Source organism: Zonotrichia albicollis, chromosome 5, assembly GCF_047830755.1.
Source record: "Zonotrichia albicollis isolate bZonAlb1 chromosome 5, bZonAlb1.hap1, whole genome shotgun sequence".
Lineage (NCBI taxonomy): Eukaryota > Metazoa > Chordata > Aves > Passeriformes > Passerellidae > Zonotrichia > Zonotrichia albicollis.
This window is the reverse complement of record NC_133823.1, coordinates 33,737,068-33,759,180: the sequence shown is the minus strand read 5'-3', so window position 1 is coordinate 33,759,180 and position 22,113 is coordinate 33,737,068.

Below are 22,113 nucleotides of genomic sequence, written 5' to 3'. Positions count from 1 at the left end.
TAAACTTCAAGGGAATGAGATGCAGCATAATATGTTGATTTTTAATGTGAAAAAACGTTGATAATATCTTTTAAAAATTCATGTACCTTGACTTCATAATCTCTGTGGTAAATCTTGGGAAAAATCCCTTCAACCGGATGAAGTTATATATCTGCTCCATGAGTCTTGGGTTAGTAGTTTTGCACAGAACTGGGTTGGTGGGTTTTTTCCCTACCAGTTGTGATTAGTCATTATTTTCCGGGAGGGATGAGTCAGGTATTTTTTCTGCAAACATAGCTCTCTTAAGTGTAAAATTTTAAGATCACATAGATAAAAATATTTTATGTTTTCTGTGCCAACAGGTAAAAACACATATTGAGAAATACTCTTGTGATTGTCATGATGTGTTTGAGTTCTAAAGAAGTTGTTGGCACTGATCTTTGTGGAGACTTTGCATGCTTAGATAACCCACTCCCAGGAGCCTGGGTGTGTAGTTCCTGATGTGGAAAAGCCCTACCACAATAAAAAGGTTTGGTGTGGGATGCAGGAGCACCTTCATTGCCCTTCCTTGCTTGAGGAATGAGGAGAAGACTCCTTGGAGACTCAGCCAGGGGGACAGTGGGAAGCAGCCTGTTCTCCACCCAAGCTTCTTGCTTTGGGGCTGGATTTGGAGAGGCCCCTGTGCCACTGCTGAGTGCCCTCTGCTCACAGGGGCTTACATGGGCTGAGCCAGCTCCTTTTCCAGCAGGGGCTGGAGGAGATGGCACAGCCTCAGCACATGGCACAGCCACAGCGCATGGCACAGCCACAGAGCATGGCACAGCCTCAGTGCATGGTACAGCCACAGCACATGGCACAGCCACAGTGCATGGTACAGCCACAGTGCATGGCACAGCCTCAGTGTATGGCACAGCCACAGAGCATGGCACAGCCACTGCACATGGCACAGCCACCATGCATGGCACAACCACAGCGGATGGCACAGCCACAGCCCATGGCACAGCCACAGAGCATGGCACAGCCACAGTGCATGGCACAACCACAGCACATGGCACAGCCACAGTGCATGGCACAGCCACCTCTGCCCCAGGGCCACCAGCACGCACAGGGGCCGTGGCCCTGAGGCCCGTGGGAGAGGTTTCATTGCTCTGCCCGTGTCAGATATCAGAGCACAACCTTGTATTTAACATGAGTGCTAGGCTTCTGGACTTCATCTCCTAATGAGGCACAGGCTGGCCTTGGGGGACACCGAGGCATCACGTGTCCTGAGCGCTAGCTTGCAACCAGCAGCACTTCCTATGGGGAAGGCATGGGCCAGGAGTCTGCAGGAGGTGACACTAGCTCTGGCCACAGCAATCAAACATCAAAATGTCATATACAACAAGTTTGGACTTCTTTTGGTTCTGTTTGGTTGAACTGGATTTTGTTCATATGTGATTGATGCATTGTCACTTCCTGCATCTCCATGATTGCTCCTTCAGCTGTGGAGCATGGCTTGCACCTTCCTCAAGTATAATGCAAAATCTCATGTAAGCTTTTCATACAGCAGCTTCATCTGAATTAAACATGGCAGGCCAGAGGGTATGCAGCATGCATCCTTGTTTCTCTTAGTAGACTGAAAAGAGAACTACAAAGAAAAAAAAAAGGGGGGGGGAAGGAAAAAAAGAGAGAAAAAATTTTGAAAATCTCTGGAAATATAAAGGAAGAAGTCAAATTTCAAAACCTCACAGGAAGCCAAATTTTGCAGGCACAAGAGAAGTGACATTATCCAAACAAAACCCTAACCCAGCATGGAAATGTGATGAAGAGTAAGGCTAGTATTTTCGGTAAAGTTATAGACATATATGTAAATACAATCAAATTGGGAACACATTCTAGGGATTAAAGAGATCTGTGTAGCACTAGAAGAAAGGAGAAGCAGATGTAACTGCTAACAACAAAAGAAGTGATTTCTGGCTAAAGCTCAAGATTTTCTTGCACCCAAGCCCATTGTTGCAAATGGATCTGGACACAGTAAATAATTTGTAGTGACTTGTAGATCCAGCTTCTTTTTATTTTTATTTGTGAACTAGCTACCATTTACCAACATGCTGACTTTTATAAATGAGCTTCTTCAGAACTGTTCAGCAAACATGTAATGCAGATGGATTCCTATCTAGGCAGTGTCACTGCTCCCTCATATTGAGCTGCTGCAGTGGCTGTGAGGTGGGCAGTGACCAACAAGCACTGATGACTGAAGATGAACAAAAAAATCAGTGTCCTGAACAGCAGATTGCCAGCAGGAGAGAGGCATGATGCTGATGTTCAGGCTTTAGAGAGGTCCCAGGCATCATGTTTCATTAGCCTTTCTTGATGAAGGAGGGAGGGTACACTTAGTGGAGTAATGACCCACTTAGTGGGAAACAAGGCCCTTCAGGATAATCCAAATCTGATTTCAATTTCTTGGTGTCTATAGGGAGACATCTCTGGACATCTTAACAGTAGGTATTAAGCAAGCTATCAAAACTGGACTGTACAATTATGAGATTTTTCAGGGTCAAGATATGCACTAAATAAGTCACCTCAATTTCCACACATAGTTGAGAGCATCCTGAACACACAAGAGGAGTGCTCAGCCAAAATTAAACTGAAAAAAAGGTCCACCTTGACAAGCCTCTTACTTCTACTGGTCACCTGAAAAATACCAATAGTATAACATTATCAATTTAGCACTCCTGTCTGTGTGTTGTGCAGACCTGAATCTTGATGAGATAGGGAAGCCCACAGAAATGTTTTATTCAGCATTCACATATACTTCCCAGGTTTTCACAGCAAAGAATGCAGCCTATAAGTAAATAAATATTAGGAAAGCAAATGCAGATGACAAGGCCTTACTGCCTGCAACAAGAGGATTCTTCTCTCATTCAGTGGTGCAGTGAAAGACAGAAAGGGCTACCATGTGGTTTCAGTAGGAGGCAAAGAAACGAGCATTTTTTGACCATTATTATCATTTTTAAGGGGCTGACAGCACCAGATCTTCTAGATCTGGAAGGAAAGGAGCTATAGGGTGGTAAAAAAGTGTAATTTCTCTGTTTCCCAAGATGTTCCAAGCTGATGCTGTAGCAGAGCAAAGCCATGTGCAGGGCCTGCCCTGTGCTGGGTGTCACTCTGGCAGCCTGGCCACTCGGTGCTGTCCCAGTCCTATGAGATCACCACCATGGGGACATGGGCCCACCAAGCCATGGCTCATCATCTTTACACTGAGGATGGCAGTAGATTAAACAATGAAAAAGTAAGACAAATTTTTCTATTTGTTATTCAGACTGAATAATAAATTGACAAAGAACAGCCTTATTTTTGCAAGATCCTGTTCTGTCAAACAAAAAGGGAGCGGCTGAAGCAACTTATATATATATATTTGCACTGCTTTTTTTTAAAGTCCTAAAGTCTGCATTCAAGCATTGCTGTTGATGACCCAGCATGCTAAACACTTTTTAATATCTTATTACAAAATCTTTTCAGCTTGTTTCAAAAAAATGAAAATCTGGTTTAATATAAGAAGCCTGTAAAATTGCCAACTATAAAAGAACATCATACTCACTCTTTATTTTTTTTAATTATTTGAAATGCTTCTGAATTCCCAACATACTTATTGAGACCCATGGTTATGATCTAAGAGAAAAGATATGTTCATTTAATTAAAGTAGCCTTTTACATTTTTAAAAAGTTACTTTTGAAACATTCATATTGCCATTTATGAGCTTTGGGAGTACCAGAGGCTCTGGGGAGTGCTAATGACATACAGATAGCCATGTGTTTCTCTCACCTCCACTGTTTCCCTGGGACTGATTCTTTGCTGCTTGTGCCATGTGCAAAGCAGTAATAATCTTTGTCTGTTTTATGAAGCTGTCCAATCTTTGATTGCAAAGCACTTGATGTTATGTTGCAGATGGGAAATGGCGGCACAAAAGGTGAGCTGATTCATCCCATGGGTCAAGCTGGAGCCTAGTGGCAAAAGCTGGCTTGAGCAGTATCCTGTTGAGTGACCTGTGCTGCGACCAAAAGCCTGACATCTGAAATTGCTGACTCCTAAACAGCCCCTTGCTACTGCAAATGCAAAGGATGGAGAAACACGTTGGTTGGTTTCAGTGATTTATACTGCATCAGAAAGAAAGTCAGCCCCAGTGCATAGTCAGCATAATTAAAGGAGAGCAGTGAGACACAAACTGGTGTTTAGTGAGAGTTCAGATTGGCAGTTTCAGCTCAGTTTCAAATAGACAACTGTCCAGAGCAGCACTCTGGTCACTCCTGGGGAGCTGTACAAATGCAGCCACAGCACCAGGCACCCACCCAGCCCCATCAGCATGAGTGCTCTTCCCTGGAATTCCATCTGATACCTACTACCTTGTCAGAGTACATGGAAACATGAATACAAAATCCCAAACTGCACAACAAAATGGAGAAATTCATACAAAGGGATCTCTGGCTCTCACCAGACAAATGGTGGAACAGTTTGATTTTCTTCCCTGCCTCAAAAGTGAAACCATGCTGGCCTCCCTCAGAGTCACAGATGTACTCACGAGGTCTAGCTCCGTGCCTAATTGCCAGAATGCTGGAATGATGGAGCCTATTTTTAAATGACTTCCCTTCCATCTTTGAAATCAAAGAGGGAGTATGTGATGTAAGGAGCAGCCTAGGTTCAGATAAAGTTTTAAAACTTATAGGAAGGAAGTAAAGCACAAGTAAAGGAAGAGAAGGATGGCCTAGGAGCCAAGATAAGGCTCATAAATTCCCCTGGTTAAAGGGCAGAGAGGATGCCGGAGTGTCATTCTTGTTCATGCTCTGGGTCACTAAATTTTGCCCTGTCAGGCTGGGTTGAACTCAGACTGACTATGGCATAATTGGGATTGGTCCCTATTTTATTTTGTCTCAGCATCTGTGAAAAACTAGCCAAATCCTCATTATGTTGAAAGAAAATTTTCAGGAATGGGGGTGGAAATACAGTGAAAGTAAACAAAAAACTTTCACTGGAACTGTCTGGGATGAGAACCACATCAGGGTCAAAGCTGGAGGATCCAAGATTGTATCTGCAATGTCTTGTTCTCTAGAGGATTGACCCATGCAGGCCTGTGACAGCTGGAGCAGACCCATCCTCCTTCGCAGTGCAGGGAGATCAGCACACCTGGGCATCAGCATGGATGCAGCAGCATGGGTGCAGGGATGCAGGCTCCCCCCTGCAGCGGGACCAAGGTGCAGGCTGTGGGCAGTGTGTGCAGAGCCACAGGCACAGAGCCGCCTTTGCTCCTCACACCTGAGCTGCACCGCCACCCCCAGGAGGTGCCACTCCTCCAAAAAGGCTGGGTTTGTAGCAGATTAATCCTTTTGGCTGTGGGGCACCCCAAATTTCACATCTTCAAATTCCAGGCGTTCTCTTCGTGCTTCCATGGTCTGCTACAACACGGTGCTGGTGAGAAAAAGCAAAACCAAGGCAGAAGCCTTCCTCAACCCATTATTCCTCTCTGTGACTGCTAACATTGCAACAGCTTGCAGGGAAAAAGCAAGGAATGTATCAGATGGAGGCCAAACATCAAGGTTAGGCTGAAAAGTTAGACAGCCTTTGACTGTAAACTGGTTTGCTTTCTCTCTACAGACTCTCTCCTATTCTAAATGCAGCACCTGGTGCAAGCCTGGCGTGCAGATGGCCCTGCCACGGTGCACACAGTACGCAGCCCTCCCAATCTGGCAGGCAGCTGTTTCACTTTCTTTTTGCCAGGCAGCCAGCTCAGGATTGTTTTTACTTTTCTTTCCCCTTTTCTACTCCCTCTGTACTCAGCCTTACCCTCCGCGATGTAAATTGGAAGAGCAGATGTATAATCTGGGAAATTTTCCACATCCATCTTTTAAATAGGAAGGTGGATAAGCTAACTCAGCTCTTTAAGGCCCCATTTCGGAAAAAGCACTTTAAGCACATGCTTAAGTCCTGTTGATTTAGGAAAGGCAAAAAAGGCTAGTGATTTCATAGGTCTTAAACACATGCTTATGTGTCCTTCCTGAAGAGCAATATGCACCTGAACAGTGGCCCAATTATGTCAGTGCAAAAGGCACAAAAAAAAGGTGTTCACTGTAAAATACACAAGCCAAGTAATGTCCTAGTTTAGCTCTTTACAATGGTAACAGTTTCATTGACTTTTTGAGGTCACATTGACTTTTTGAGGTCAAAGGCATGTGTTGACTCCAGAGTCTTGTTAGTTTTGAGGAGCTCAAATTTATAAGAAAACATTTAAAACCTGTTCGCCCCCAAATCCTTCAAACCTCTCCTATGCCAATAAACTCTTGCTACCCTTATCCCTCAATAAAACTTTGTCAGAATTACTGGACCAGGCGCATTCAGATTTTAGGAAGGAGAAAATGAAAGTAGATAAAGATTCCTCACTAGGAAATTTCCCCCAGATGCTGAGATGAAATCTTTGCCTCAGCTGCTACAATACCACAGAGACATGTGGTACAGCACAGGCAATTTCTCTGGCCAGTCAATCAGGCTTGGAAATGGGCAACAAACTGGTGTGAGCTGCTCCCTGGAGGACTGAGTGAGCTGCATGCAGAGCAATGGTTGTCCTCTCCCACACATATTTTTGCACATTTTCCCCTCCCTCCCTCCCCAGCCCCTGCATACAGCCTTGCAATCCTCTCCCCAGCAAACCCGTTCCTACTGTTCCTCTGCACAGAGGACGAGACCCTTTTTCTCTGGTGTCACCCTGAGGGTCTGGAGTCACCTTTCTGCCCCCAGCTGTCTTTGCTCACAACTTCTCATCCTGTTATCAATGACCAAGAGCACCTTGCAGGCTGGCCTGCCTGGAAACACCTCTCAGTGCCCCACAGGGAATGCAAGGTGGGAAAGTGCCCCATCCCAAGGCCCTCTCCCCAGGCTCCCCCAGCCCTGTCTCTGGCTGTCTCCTTGGCCCTGCTGCCCACTGAGCTCCAGGCCAGCTCTGGTGGCACAGGGTGAGCCCTGCATCTGCACCAGCTGCTCTTAGTGACACAGGCAGAAATCTCACCTGGGTATTCCTGAATGTGGTGTTCCCAAATGCCTGGAAACAAAGCAAAGAAGAGAAGCAGAGCTGGCTCCTGTGAAGCACAGCTAACTCCTGGGCAATCACTGCTGCCATTTTCAGGGCCCTCTCCCCAGGGAAGCAGACTTCCAGCCTTCATGAGACTTGTGCCACTGATCAACAAGCACAGAGATACAAGTAAAGAGATTTGGTTTTTGCCAGAAGCCTATTGGCTCATAATTTCTGCCAAGAGGTTGCTGTGCAGGTTTCTGTTTGACTTTTGCTTGTTTTATACTGTCTTTCAGGAAGATGTGAGGAAAGCAGAGAGCCAAGGCTCTCCTGCACAGTCCTGATGCACTGAACACAGGTATCAAAAGGCACAAGTCAAACCAAGGTAGGAAGAAGAAACTTGGCTGGAGAAATTAGTTAAATTAGTTCAGAGGCAGTTTTACTTTGTTTTTTTTCCCTTAATCATAGTCTGTGGCAGATTATTAGAGATCATCTTTCGCTGCAGCTGCCTATATTGTACTTGACCTATGCAGTAAGAATTTGGTCCCCAAGCCTGGAAGTTAGGCACCCTTGCCTAGCTCTGATTTCTCTTAAACAATTTTAATTAAACAAGGAAAGAAAAAAAGTGAACTGACAGTTTTGAATAATGAAGTGGAAATGGGTTATGAATACAATAAGAACTAATTAAACCTTGACGGTAGAAACACGCTGATTTTTTTGGTCAGACTTTTAAATGAAATACATGTGCATTTAGGAGGGTTTTAAATCTGCTACACACACTTTCCTTTGCAGCACAACTCATGACAGCTGTTAGTCACATCACTTAATGCACTACTGCATCAGGCTTCAGACACCAGTGGACAGAGCAGGATAGGAACCTGTATGGGAGGAATCATCCATAGGAATCATGCTGGAGAAGTAAGTTTTACCTTCTGTCAGAGATGTGCTTGCACACGTGTGCACTGAATCTGTGGCACAGCAAGTACCGTGCAGCCAAATCATTCCCAAATGCTAAGATGCTTCAGCCTGTTCTAATAAAAATATCTGTATTTCTCTGGCATGTTACTACTGAAGATGTGCAAATAACAATAGCAATGTATTGCACCGCAACAAAAATGAAATCACCGGCAAGGGACCATCCCACAGACCACCTGCAGATTATATATCATTTCTTTTCAGGAAAGTTGGAGCAGAGGGGAAAGGGGATTATTTAATTCCACAGAAACTGAGGGCAGCAAGCTGAAAATGATACAGGAAATATTCATTCCTCATTCCCAAAGGGAGGAGCAAGGGTCAGCTCAAAAATTAAAAGGCTTTACTGAAGATTTTCCTGGAAGAATTCCTCCACAGGCTCCTTAGTGCTGGTTTTGAGGTAAAGAACAGTAGGAGCACCAAAATAAGTGACCAAGACAGTAGCTGACCAAATATCCTCTGCCTCCCCTACCCAGCACTGTGAATTCCATCCTGTATGAATCTGCACTCACAGACTCCCACTCACGTGTACATGGATGGCTGAGCATGGCCAAAATATTCCTGAGGACTGGCTGCCTGCCTCCAAGCTTGAGACTGACTTCAGACTTCCCAGATTCTTCAAAGCATCCCTCCAATTCCCTCACCCAGTGCTTGCTGCTTGTCCACACTGTGTTCGAGTTTATCATCTCCAGCAGCAAACGTCCCTGAGCTAGAAGGCCTGGCAACACCCAAAGAAACCATCCTTTTCCAATTGTCTTATGGAGAGGATTGTGTGGTGTGGCTGCTGTGGACACTGTCAGGGGCCAGCAGTATATCTGAGAACGAATCACTTGATACATTCCTTGCTTCTTACACATTTCCCTAAATAAGCGCCAAGGACACGGGAGGCAGAGGTAGGGGGGTCTGTGACCTGAGCCACCTCGATGAGAGCAGTGGGCTGCACCTGATCCCTGGCAAGTACCTTGGAGCCTCTGCTCCAATCTTCTCCCTGCACCTTTGCTCAGAGGGACTCACATCCAAGAAGAAACCTTGGAAGGCCCTTTGATAAGTTGCATTCAGAGTGCCACGAAATAATTTGGCCCATCTATGCAAAAAATGTCTTTTTCCTCAAAATGGAAGGGCTGTATTTTTCATGGAGCTCACTTGTGCACAGAAAGTCTCATTTATGAACCTACTACATGCAGTGAAAATGTGCCCTTTTTGTGAATAAAGCTCCAACTGTCTGCTAACAGTGCTAACACACTGACATCATTCTGCAAACATTTCCACGTAATACAGTCTCTGACAAGCTTTGTTTCCACTCGGGTCAAATTACTTGGAAAAATCACACTTTTCCCATTAAAGAATCATTTTCTCTTTAAGCAGTTTCCAGTGTACTCCACCCCACCAACTTACAGTTGGAGCTGGCTCACTTTTCTTGGCCCAGCCCAATGGCCAGAGCCCAGGCAGCTCTCAGTGCCAGGTCAGGTGGGAGCCAGGCAGATGCACTCTGTTCAAACATTAATCAAGATTACAATTGCTTAAACAATTTCAATTCCAACCACAGTCTCCTGCCAACAGAGGTCAGAAAGCTCTGCACCTTGGTGAACAAGTAATTTGTGGAGACTTACAAAGCAACACTTTTACTTCCTGCATTTACTCATATATTTAAAATCAGGTGAGTCTTGCAAAAGGGTTATTTGAACAAGTAAAACCATCCTAAGATACCAAGTAAGGTCCATCTTTGCTAGTACGCTCTAGGTACTTCATATTTGCTAACAGCACAAACCCACTTCACAGAGACCAGTTTGTGACACAAATAAACCGAGAGGAACAATTTTGCCTCCAGTAGAAAGTTGTCACAAATATAAGTGGACTGGCAGTGGAGGCTTGATGCGTGCTTTAAAGATGAAGAGTTAAGCTAACTTGTTGCCATGTAAATGATCCATTGGTATATTTTCAGAAAAAGTGAAAACTCTTTTTTGTGGCTGCGTGTTGAACTGCACACTAGGCTGCAAAATGGAGCTACAGGAACAAATCAGCTTATTTCTGTACATGTCTACTTGAGAGTAGCTAGAAATTCAGAGCTGGAAATCAAGTTCAATTCTCATTTTGATCAAGTCTGTCCAAATTTTGGGAAGGCAACTTGGCCAAAAACATCTCTGCTCAAAAAAATTCTGTGGGTAAGAATTTAGTCTTTGTACATTATCTTCTCTGCAGGAGAAAACTTGGCTTCAAAAATTTTGGCTTGATTACTTTTGGTAATCTGCATCACTTCCTTTCTGAGATTTTCAAATTTTCACTCTGACACCTTTATACTTGATTCACTTCCTGAATTACTGAGTAATGTTAAAGTCTTCTGCAAGTGAAAAGGCAAAGTTTAAGCACTGTCTACATGCAAATGTGTGTCTTTCAAAAAGCTGTAAATGTGGACACTTCAGTCTCACAAAGATATATTTTGCTCCTAGAAATAATTTGCTTCTATTAACTGTTACAATCTGAAAGATTTTTTTAACACCATAATACAATACATATTTTCATAGGGGTTTTGCCAGCTTAAAAATTTATTTATTTGTATTACTTTTGTAGAAAGCAGGTAATTTTGCTCTCCCCACTCTACAGATGGGAAAATGCAGCACAGATACTGTGAAGTGGTCATGCACTGGACAGATGGTGAGGCAGGGAGAGAACTCCTGCCTTCAGAAGCTGAGTATGAGGCTTCAACATAAACCAAGCAAAGTTGTTCTGCCTAATATTTTTATAGGTCTGATGACAATGTGAATGGAGTTGAGATCCCTTATAAATAATTTCTGTAGTCCATGCATCCTATCAAGTGGGAAGAAACACCAATTCATAAAATTCTTCAAGCAAGAAAAATTGCACTGTAGTAAGAGGTATATACAATTCTAATAATTTTTTTTTACTTTGTCTCCATTCCTTTCTGCACAATATTTGTATTTGCATTGCTACTCATATATCATTGTTCTAAATATCCTTTGGGTGAATAGGTATGTACTTTCTCTGTTTGTTTTTGTTACCAATACATAGAAGTTGGAATGTGCTTCTTTACCTAGAAAAAATATTGTTATAGGTTGCTTCTATGCAAAGGTTGTTACTATGCTAAAATATGTTTTATTTCAATAAAAATTGTCTATGAATATGGATGCAATGCTTGCTGCATAGACACATGACTTGCTTCCCTTAAGGAAAAACAGAAGTCACACAGCAGGGATGAATGACATAGATACTGCACAGAAGCACAGGGGAAAGAACCAGAATCATCCTTTATTTATTTGTAATGAAAGAATCAATACAATGTTTTAAATTTTTTGGGTTACACAGAGGCAGGCGGATAGGAAGAGAAGAAAGAGAGGTGGGAGAGAACAAGGGAGGAAAGAGGGAAGGAGGAAGGAGGGGGAAAGGAGGATGGAAAGAGGGAAGGATTTAAAGTTAGCCACTAAATCTGATCAAGGGGCTGGCTTTCTGGGATGCACAGCAGAGATCTAAGGAGACATGAGGAATGTGGCTTTGCTGTGGTGTTAAATGGCTTCCAGAACTGACCCTTGTCAAGCAGCCACAAGCATGGGCAGAGCCGGCGTGCAGCTTCCTGCACACAGCTATGGAAACAGGCTGTGAGAACTCTGGGCTTGAAATGAAAAGCTCCTTGGGGCTGTCTAGCTGCCTTGTCATTGATGGGCATTTGATCTTGCATTTTCAGCCTACATCCAGGCTTGCAGTGAAATCACATTGCTTTGCAGACAATCACAGATACTCACATGGTGCTTTGCTAGCACACATTGAGAAGACTTTAGTTAAGCAGCCCTGTTTAAACTGAGAAGCTGCTTCAGGATTAAATTCCCCATGGATTCCACACCCTTCAGTGTTATCATAAGCATTTATGTTCAGCACAGCAAGCCAGGAAAAAAAAGCACATGCAGATAAAGGTAATCAAATAAGGGTCCTTCCTCTTTGGATGCAAATCTCTATCATCCATTTGTTCAAGCCCTTTTGAGAGAAATTAACCACTCCTTAAAAGTTCATATTTCTCTCAAATTGCTCTAAAGGGACTGTAAAAGGATAATTCAGAATAAGAAATTTACATTATAGGCATCTATCACTGAATCAGTCCCAACAGAGGTAGCAAAGGTTATGTTGATAATATTCTTTCTTGACTTAGCTGAGGAGATGCTAGTTAATGCCTTGAAGGTCCTGGCTCCTTAAGCTTGCCCTCAACATGCTTATCATCCCCTGGCAGCAGGGAGTTCAGCTCAGAAATTCAGATCCTTTGCAGCAGCTTGTTTTTTCCAAATGTCCTGGTGTGAGCACGAGGTCTGGAAGTGGGCAATACAGTCTGGTGTACCTGCAGCCTGCAGACAGGGCCCATCCTCTTACAATGATCCCCAAACTCCAGGCTAATGGGACACTTGCCCAACTCTCAGACAAAACCCATCTGTTCTGCAGTTTGGGACACCAAACTTCTGCCCAAAGTGACAGGAGTGCACTGGCACCATCAGTCTGGTGGTAACCAAGGGGAAAGCCAGGTTCCTATCCAATGTAAAATAAATCCATATGCATTGTCACAGGGGGAAGGGATCAGTTTCCTCTCTTCCTCAACCCACAGCTGGACTAAAAATTAAGTTCCCATTTGCCTTTTCTCCCCAAGTCTCCTTGATGTGCTTGACATGCTGGGCTGCCCCCCTTCTCTGGCCTGGGTTCCTTGCAGGATGGGCATTGGGGCACCCAGCAGCACAGAGACTGGGATGGCTCCTCCCTGCCTGCCTGAGCCCCATGGCAGGGTGACAATCAGGGGCTAAATAGGAGTCCTAGCCCAGGCCATGGTCTGAGCCAAAAGCAAACCAACACAAAATATCTCTGGGACAAATATTTCCATGTGCTGCTGACAGCCCTAGAGGATTTGAACCCTGGAGATGCAGCAAAGCTGCATGGGCCACAGCTTGTCCTTTGGCTGGCTGGGCTTGGCAGCAGCCCTGCAAGGCCACACGTGCACAAGTACTCTACCCAGCCTCAGAAATGTTTGGTTGGCTCTGTACCCTGCCAACTTTTGCTTTCAGACCCAGCTCCATCTTCCAGCAGAGACATATACAGCATCTTTCTGCTCTCAAGTGACATAACATACGGGTGCTCTTTCTTATCTTTCTTATCTGCTGTTGTGAGTACCAAAAAGCCTGTTCTTAGCCCTAAGCAAAATCTCCTGGCAATGCCCACAGGCTGGCTGGTGCATTTGGGTCACAGACTCTTTTCACCTACGGCTGCAGGACACACCACGAAGTCCCCTGGGCTGTGTCAGGCTCAGGTGGTCCACTTCTAGTGAGGCTGCACCCAAATGCACCGAGTTCAGTCAGCCCCAGATTGTGCTATGCTCAGGAGTACGAGTCTTGCCTGAGTGTGCCCTCAGCAGACACCAGAGTTAAAGGCATCCTCTCACCTCTGTACTGCAACCCTTCCAATATTTTAAGAAGAAACAGAAATCCTTTCTTGGTAAAGAGCCCCAAAAAGGTGTGCAACATGATATGGTCCCATGTGAACAGGATTTCCTGCCTGACATTTGAACATTGCTTAAGAATTATCTAGCCTATTTTTCCTTCTAGCATGTAACATGAAGTTTTCCATTTGTTACTACTTACAAACAAGTATCATGACTAATTTGACAAATAACTCCAGATTGAATACCTCTGCTGGAATTTTTCTTTAAAGCCTACATCATTCTGGACTAGTTGTTGGAGAAGGAGAAACAACCTCCTTGACAACAGATAGAAAGGAGCTCTTAGTTCTCATTAGGAATTAAATAGATTTCTTCTGTACCTGTATCATGGTTTAATCCTGGCTGGCAACCAAACCACTTGCCCACTGTCACCCTGCTGGAATAGGGGAGAGGTGAGAAGGATAAAAGTGAGAAAAGACAGTTTAATAAATAAAGCAAAAGCTGTGCAGACAAACAAAGCCAAACAAGGAATTTATTCACTCCTTCCCATGGGCAGGCAGGTGTTCAGCTCTGTCCAGCAAAGCCAGGCCCCATCACATGTAACAGTGGTTTGGGAAGACAAATGCAGTCACTGCAAATGTCCCTCCCTTCCTCCTTCCCACAGCTTTTCTGCTGAGGCACTGCATGGTCTGGAATATCCTTTGGTCAGTGGGGATCAGCTGTTCCAGCTATGTCCCCTTGCAAGTCCTTGTGCACCCCCAACATCCTCACTGTCACGGTGTGCTGAGGAGCAGAAAAGGCCTTGACTGTGCAAGCCCTGCTCAACAACTAAAACATTGCTGTGTTATCAAGGCTCTTTCCAGGAAAAATCCTAAACATAGCCCTATACTAGCTACCATGAAGAAAATTAACTCTGTCCCCGCCAAAAGCAGCACAACCCATGCCCCCAAAGCTGGTATATACATGGGTGAAATTTTGTCTCCACAGATCACAGAGATCAGGGGGAATTCCAGTTGCCAAAGTGAAAGGGTTGAGAATCAACCCAAGGTGAAAATTTTGTTTTTCCAGGGGAATTATAAATTACCAATGGAAGAAAGCAAGCCTGAGATTTGTCTTTGAACAGAGACTTTCCTGAACAAAATTCTCTTAATTTCCCTTTAACTATGTACATCAATAATGAATACAAGACTAGCAGTCTAGTCCCATGATACTGAATAAATTACTACCCACTGGATCATAAATCAAGTGTTTGCATAATTTGGCTATTTACAAATCAAGTCTCAGTCCAGAAACCGCTTTTTCCCAATGCAGTCATTGTAGTTAAGCGAATACTTGGAAAACACACAAGATCTCATCTATTTATCAGTTTCTTTTCAAACAGCTGTTCGTATCTGTAGTAAAAGGGAAGATGCAAAATGTTCTTGGACTGTATTCAAAATATGAAAATTATCATAGTAACAGTGGGAACAACAAAAGCCTCATGAAGGCGATCCAGCTTTCTTTTCAGTGGCTCTCAGGATGCAGATGCCATTGGAATGGAGGCTCCCAGGAGGATGTGTTGGTAGCACAAAACCAGAGCACCTTTTCTTGCCCAGGGAATGGCTGCATAGGGGGCAGCCAGCACATCCGATGGCTTGTGCCCAGCTCTGTCCTCAGCTCCAAAAAACAGTCCTGCGAGTTGCTCTCCACTTCTGGAAGGGCACCGGTAACATGTGCTGCTTCCTTCAAATACTAGTTTAACGAAGGGTTTTGCTGCTAGAAAAAAGCGTGCTGAGGGATTTATGGAAAATTAGGCCAGGACTTACTCCAAAGCCAGCACTGACCTGAACTCCCCCAAATGTACCTGTCAGAGGACAGGGGTAACTCCAGAGAGTTTCCATTTTTCTTTACACTCTGCACAGGAGTTCTACTCTGCTCAGATAATCAGTTATGGGTCAGAGTCTGCTCAAAGTGGGCGTGTACCCCACAACCAGGGTGCTGCAGTATGCTGCATTTCCACTAATGCAAGTGACAGGGTAAGGACCAAAGCAGAGGGTGAGCTTGCTTGGAAGCCATGCCTCCGAGCTCATTCCAAGCAGATATGTGGAACCACAATATTGTACTTAGAAATACACTTTCCGTGAGTTTCCGTGGTCATTTTTAGATGCAATAAACTAATGAGAGCCATGAAAGCTGGAATCAGCCACTGTTCTCATTTCCAAGATAAACATCTCAAAATACATTATGAAGAAAATAAAGCAGACCAAGTTGCTAGTAAGGTTTCCAAGTGTAGGTGGCTCGTTTTGAAGTTCCATTAATGTTTTTAAATTTGTTTTGCTGCCAGCCTGCAAAGCAAAAATATTCCAAGAGATAATATAAAGGTACATAGTCAAAGGAAGAATAAACCCATTATTCATCTACTGCAAGGCATTTGGCCACAATGAAGTAAGAGATGGAGAATGGAAAGTTGTTGACGTGTCTGGAAGATGGAGATTATTTTGTGGAGTGTAGCACAAAGTTTAGTGCTATCTATAAAAAAAAAGGGAAAAGATTGCTGGGTTGTGGGAGAAGGAAACCAGCTACTCAGAAGACAGAGGAAGCCCCACAGTCACAGCAATGTCATCCTGGGTTAATTTATCCGAGTTAACCCATGTGCAGCCGTGCCCTTGGGCAAGATACACAAGATATTTACTTCTCACACCTGCAAACCTCTTTCCATCTCCTCTGGAACAACAATAGAACCCCTACTAAAAAGAAAAGAACACTTACAACTATAAGATACTAGAGAATGACAATATTCTAATTTTTAAAAATTCTATTCATCAGCAGATTATCTTCAACTTCCAGAGCAGCCTAGGAAGTGACCCACAATTTGTACTAACATGCAAATAAGCAATCCATTAAAAATCTAACTGAGGAGGAAAAAGGACTGCAAAGCTAAGGTTCAAAATGAAACATGTGAACAGGTTATAGAGGTCCCATTGAGAAATATTCAGCATTGCAAGGCTCCTGGGAGAAGAGCAGCTGCTTGAATAATACAGCTACTATTTGCAATTCTTAAATCTCAGCCTTTCTTAATTTTATTTCACTTTAAGAATAAAGAACTTATCTACTTAACAAGGAATTTAAATCTGGGATTGCTGGGTTATTCACTTATATTTTATTAGCTTTCACAAAAATAAAGGCAAAGAAATCTCCATCTCTTTGGAATCTAATGAGGGCAAGAACATGAAAAAGGGAAACTTCAAATTTTGTTGAATGATTGTATCTTGTTTCTCCCAATTTATACATATATATAATAAAGTACATATATGTATGATTTATCTATAGTTAAGTCAGCATACTTTGTAGCAACATTTAAGAAAGGATTTGTATTCATTAAACTTCTTTCTAATTGTATTTCTATTAAAAGCCACGTTCAACAATTGTGTCAGTCCTGCATGAGCTTCTCACTTGAAAACACGCTCTACTCTTCTGGCTCACATGTATGGTACCAGACACAATAAACTAACAAATTAAATAGTAGCTAATAAGATTTGTCTAAATCTGATTTCATTGTCCTTTTTTTGATACTGCTGATCTCCAACAGCAGCTCCAGCAGAACAGCGTCACAGCTGAAGGCCTGTGTAGGTGAGGTTGCAGTCTCAGTGTTGGCTGGGGCAGCACATCTCCCGTCCCTCCAGAGGTGTTTGCTGGCTCTTGCTGCCAGCTGGGAACAGCTGCATTGCCAAAGGAATCCCTCCACCCACAGATCCTGCAGGGAATACCTGGAGGAGAACAAAGGGAGGGTTCAAGAAGGGGTGTGAAGGTCTGACACTTATGCCGAAATGAGTCTGCGCAAACTTTTCTGAGGATAACAAGTCTCAAGCTTTGGCCAGCTATAACGAAGCTGAAGGCTCCCTGGCTGAAGTCCCGTGCTCTCAGGGAAGCAAAGAGTGTTCCAGTGCAGCTACATAGCCTCCCATGAGGTGTACTGAACCACTGATCCCAGCTCTCCACTGACCTTCCTCCCCCAAAATGCAGTTCAAGATTGTTTCAGCTGTGCTCTGACCATGATCCAACACATACATCTGAAACCACCGAGCATCAGGTGCTAGAAAGAGTTCTAATTTTTGAAATAGTTATTGATTAACACTGTGTCAATAAATAAAACTGTTATGTTAACACAACATTTGGCTGCTGTCTGACTCATAACCCCTCATCTGTGTCCAGGACTGTGCCACTAGCGGCTCAAGCTCCAATCCATGCTTTTCTGCTGAACCCTTACTGCCTGAGTCGTTTACCATTCTGAGAAGCAGCTCCAAGAGGCTTGTTTTACAGACTTGCTGGAAAGGACAACAGCAGGAGAAGGGACAGCAGGATTTTCAGAGGTTGTTGCTCTGGAGCTGAGAAAGTGCATGAAAGGGTCCAAAGGTGGCACTTTAGAGTGATCCCTCTGCCCTCCAGGGCCCTGAATAGATCTGCATTTGTTTGTCCAGCATGCCTACCAAACAGGTGTCTGAACTAGTTATACATTATGTTATTACAATAGTAATATTGATGTTAAAATGATCAGCAAATGCTAATTTCCAAGAACATTTTTTGAGATGGATCAATTTCTGACTTCCAGTGCATTGTGCTGTAAATCCCAATACCTAACTGAGTTATTGCTGGTTTACACCAGAGTAACAGAGAAGATTTTGGTCTGGATATAGCCTGATGAGCAGTAATCACATCCTTCTGCTCCCATACCACAGGCCTCATCACTCCAGCTAAAGGAAAATTTTCATTTGTTTTGATTAATGTACAATTCTTGTTCAGGACTAATTTAGATCATGCAATGCTGAGAAGGTTCTAACCCGACCTTTCAAACACACCTAGGGGAGGGCCTTTTGGAGAGAAGCAATTTATTTTATCTGTAATTACCACAATTCCAATTTTGCGGAAATTTTGTGTCCTCTCACAGTTGAACTGAAAATAAGAATCGGAAAAATGAGGTTTTAGAGGTATTTGCCCTAGAAATAGCTCGACATTTCAAGTTCCCTACTTGAATACTTTATATCTGTCATGCATGTGTATTTTAGCCTGCAGAGAATTATATTTCAAACCCAAACCACACATTTATCTCCAGTAATCATCAATCTTTGGTAAACTTAAATCTGAGCTTCCATCTCATTAAAAAAAGCTGAACCCAGGTGGGGTTTTGCCTGGTTTTATGTTTCATTGTAAAAACATTACATGCCCATGCTCAGAAATACTTGGTGAATCAGCCTTTAGCAGGCAAGGCTTTTCCTAGTGGTCAGGGAAATAAAGTTCTGCTCAGTAGGGATGATAACTGCGCTGCTTTCTGTCCTTCCTTAAAATACTTACCTTAAAAAACATCAAGACTGACAATATTTATTGTCAAAAATAGAACTTTTAACCTATCTTAACATGTGAAGATATTGTGGTTTCCAAGCTGATACTTGGCTTATGGGTTTTCTCCACCATTTTCTAGATCTCACTTCCAGCTGATAGGCAGGATTTGAGTGCTTGACTCCTCTGATCTGCATCTGATATCTCTGGGTGGACACAGCAGGGTCTCTGCAGCATAACTGCATTTTCAAAATTCTCTCAGGGTCAGGGTGTTACTATTTGCCTCTGGTACCCACAGATTCTTCCTAATAAAAATTGTGAGGACTGCACTCTGGCACAAATTAGAATGTTAACACCCTCCCAAGACATGGATATTTGATTTTTCTCACTTCTGCAAAAGAAATAACATTTTGTTTTGTTGATTTGCATGCAAAAGCTGGGATTTTAAAATTACTGTTATTATTGTTATTTAAAAGGCCCAAGAAGAGAATTTAAAAAATATTTTAGGATGCTGGGGCATATATTTTCTTTAATTAATCCAGTTCATTCAGATTGGTGAAAGGTGTTTAAACCAAGGTAGAATATTTGACAGGCTTTGGAATCATGATCAAAAGTGTGTCCCTCTTCAGTACAGGTTAGAAGCAAGTTAGAGCAGCAAAATGTTCCTTTGCATTTCAAACACACCAGAAGGCATTCACACCATAGCACTGAAAAAGCAGAAGGATCTATGGAGAGTTAGGCTGCATCCTGTGCCTTATAAGTATCTTTGTAAGGTTGTCCATAAGGGAGAATTAAAAATAAAAAATGTTTTAAGCCTCCTTATGCTTGCCAATGTGGATTTTCACTGATACAAAAGTGGAATTTGTCTTTGGCAAAGGGAATTGCGCTCCCATCTACCTTCTGAGACTGAAGAAGAGTGATAAATAACTCTTCTCTGAAGAGTTTGCCTTAAGAATAATTACCCAAGACCAAGCTCTCTTGCAGGATTGACTTTTGCAGTGCTTTCCAGTCTGTGGTACAGCTTTAACCCATCTCAGTATCACAGGCCAGTCCATGGAACACAGAAAATTTAGTTCTAAATAAGGACATTATTCAATTATCTACAAGATAATTGTGTGACATTAATACCAGTGCTGTAAACCTGACATCCAAAAAAAAGAAATTTTAGTCCTATTCAGGTTTAAAGGTGCTTTCTGGGATTTGTTTTCTGACTGGTTCCTGAATCTGTAGTACACAACTTTTACTCATGAAGGACCAGGTACCATTCATGGAGTATCTGAACCATTGGCCCAGTAGTAAGCTTGCTTTGAAAATACTATGTTCGTAACAATTATAAAGACTTCATTCTCCAACATTTTAGTGGGGCTCTAGCTGCAGGTTTGGTAAACTGATTATTGTTATTGTTCTGCTCATTGTGCTGGTCCTGTGTAGTAGGGAAGTGATGCATAGAAGACACTTCCAACTTTTCCCTCTATACTTCAACGTTAAAATTAGATAATTGTGGCCAATGTCAACATAAAGATGTATTAATTACCCCCCCCCCAAAAATTACTGAAATGCCTTATACTATGATAGTCCAACTTAAAAGTAGAGGATTTAACGGAACACAAATCTACCAAAGCAATTCTTATATGTTCTGTTACTTATATTGACACTTATTTCCTTTCCTGTTGCCTTAAGAAAAGAAAAAACTCTTTTCTTCAAAAGCACAATGTGTGCTCCAAAACCATCCCAAACTCTCACTGCAGTGGAGAAGTAGCAGCCAGAAAAACAGTACAGACCAGATTTGTGGTTTGTACCTCATTAGTGGGAATGATGAATGGGATCAGGAAGTCCCTTATGAATTAGATGGCCTGAGTGATCTCTCCAGTGTTCTGGAGAGATGCTGTGTTCATAAACATGCAACCCAGTTGCCATGGTGCAGAGATCCAGTGTTAGCACATGGGCCTTATTTGTTTGCACTGAGCCCTGGGGCTGTGTCAGAAAAGAAGGCAGCAGTGTTCAGGTTCTTCACTTGGATCACTTATGGCATTTGTGCTTGATCACTCTGAGTGGCAGCACAGCAGCCCAGTTTCTTGAGAGCAGAAGGCTCAGCGTGCTCCAGTTCTGCACCCTGAGAGGGGCTGAGCTCCTGTACACTGATATCTTGGGCGAGGCAGCTGAGTGGCTCCACAGCTGCTTCACAGGTGGCACCAAGCTGCCACCTCAGAAGGCCAGGAATAAAAAGATAAATCTGGCTGATATTTCAATATCATCATTGACAGCACTGATCCTGGATAAAAAATAAATCTATGCTTCATAGATTTATTATTATTATTATTATTATTATTATTATTATTATTATTATTATTATTATTATTATATGCCTTATAACAAGAAAACAGGAATTTCGTTACCTGAAATATTCCATAATTTTACATACCAGAGCACATGGAAATTTTGTGACAGTAGAGGATGACAGAACTGACTCATCATGAATAAATAATTCTGCATCCACCCTCCCAGGTTCCCATAGTTTCTAAAGCTTCCAATGTGCAAAAGTTTCACCATTTTCTAGAGCTTTAGGACACACTTACCTTCTATTTAATTTTAAATTGCTGTCTTTTAGGCCATTTACCAAAGAAAAATATTTGAAACTTGTGCAGCTGATAATAGCCTTTGGCTCAGGCTTTTTGGCCATTGTTACTGACTTAAGGACTGACTGCTGAAATCTGGTTTGAGGGGAGGAAAGAAAAGAGGAGACAAAACACGGCAAAAAGCCTGGCAGGCATAAATTTTGCTTTCCTGAATGTCTGTGCTTGCAATCAGCAGCTTAAAAAGTTCTGCTATGATCATCAAGAGATGATGTCTATCAATCAGTCTTTAAACACTGTCCATTAGGTTCTCTTGCTGAGGATGTAACTGAATCTACAATTCCCTGAAGGCTGTTTTCAGTCCATTTTAGAGCCAAAGGAGAAATAAGGGAAGTTCTTTTGCTTTCCAATATATGAAATGGTGGGGATCAAAGAGATTAGTATCATGGCCTAAAAAGTTATTTTTTAGAGATGTAATAGAATCTATACAGCTACTTCCCCCCCCCCCCATAGAATAGTTTAAGACATGAATCAAGTCACATGGTATTGATGTAGAATATATTTGCAGATGTCACCCCTTAGTATAAAGACTCGATTTCTTAGTGTTTTATTTTCTGGTACTGTAGGATTTTATTCATTCATGCAAAATGCATTATATTATTCTCTGAGTTCAGATTTTTTCCAGATGACAGGTGTTACTTTTATGATGTCCTGAATGGAATGACAGAGTAAACTGCCCTGATTTATACTCCATCACAAGCAGTGATACTGCTGTCACGACTGCTGCTCTTTCTCATTACACAACGTCATGCACTCC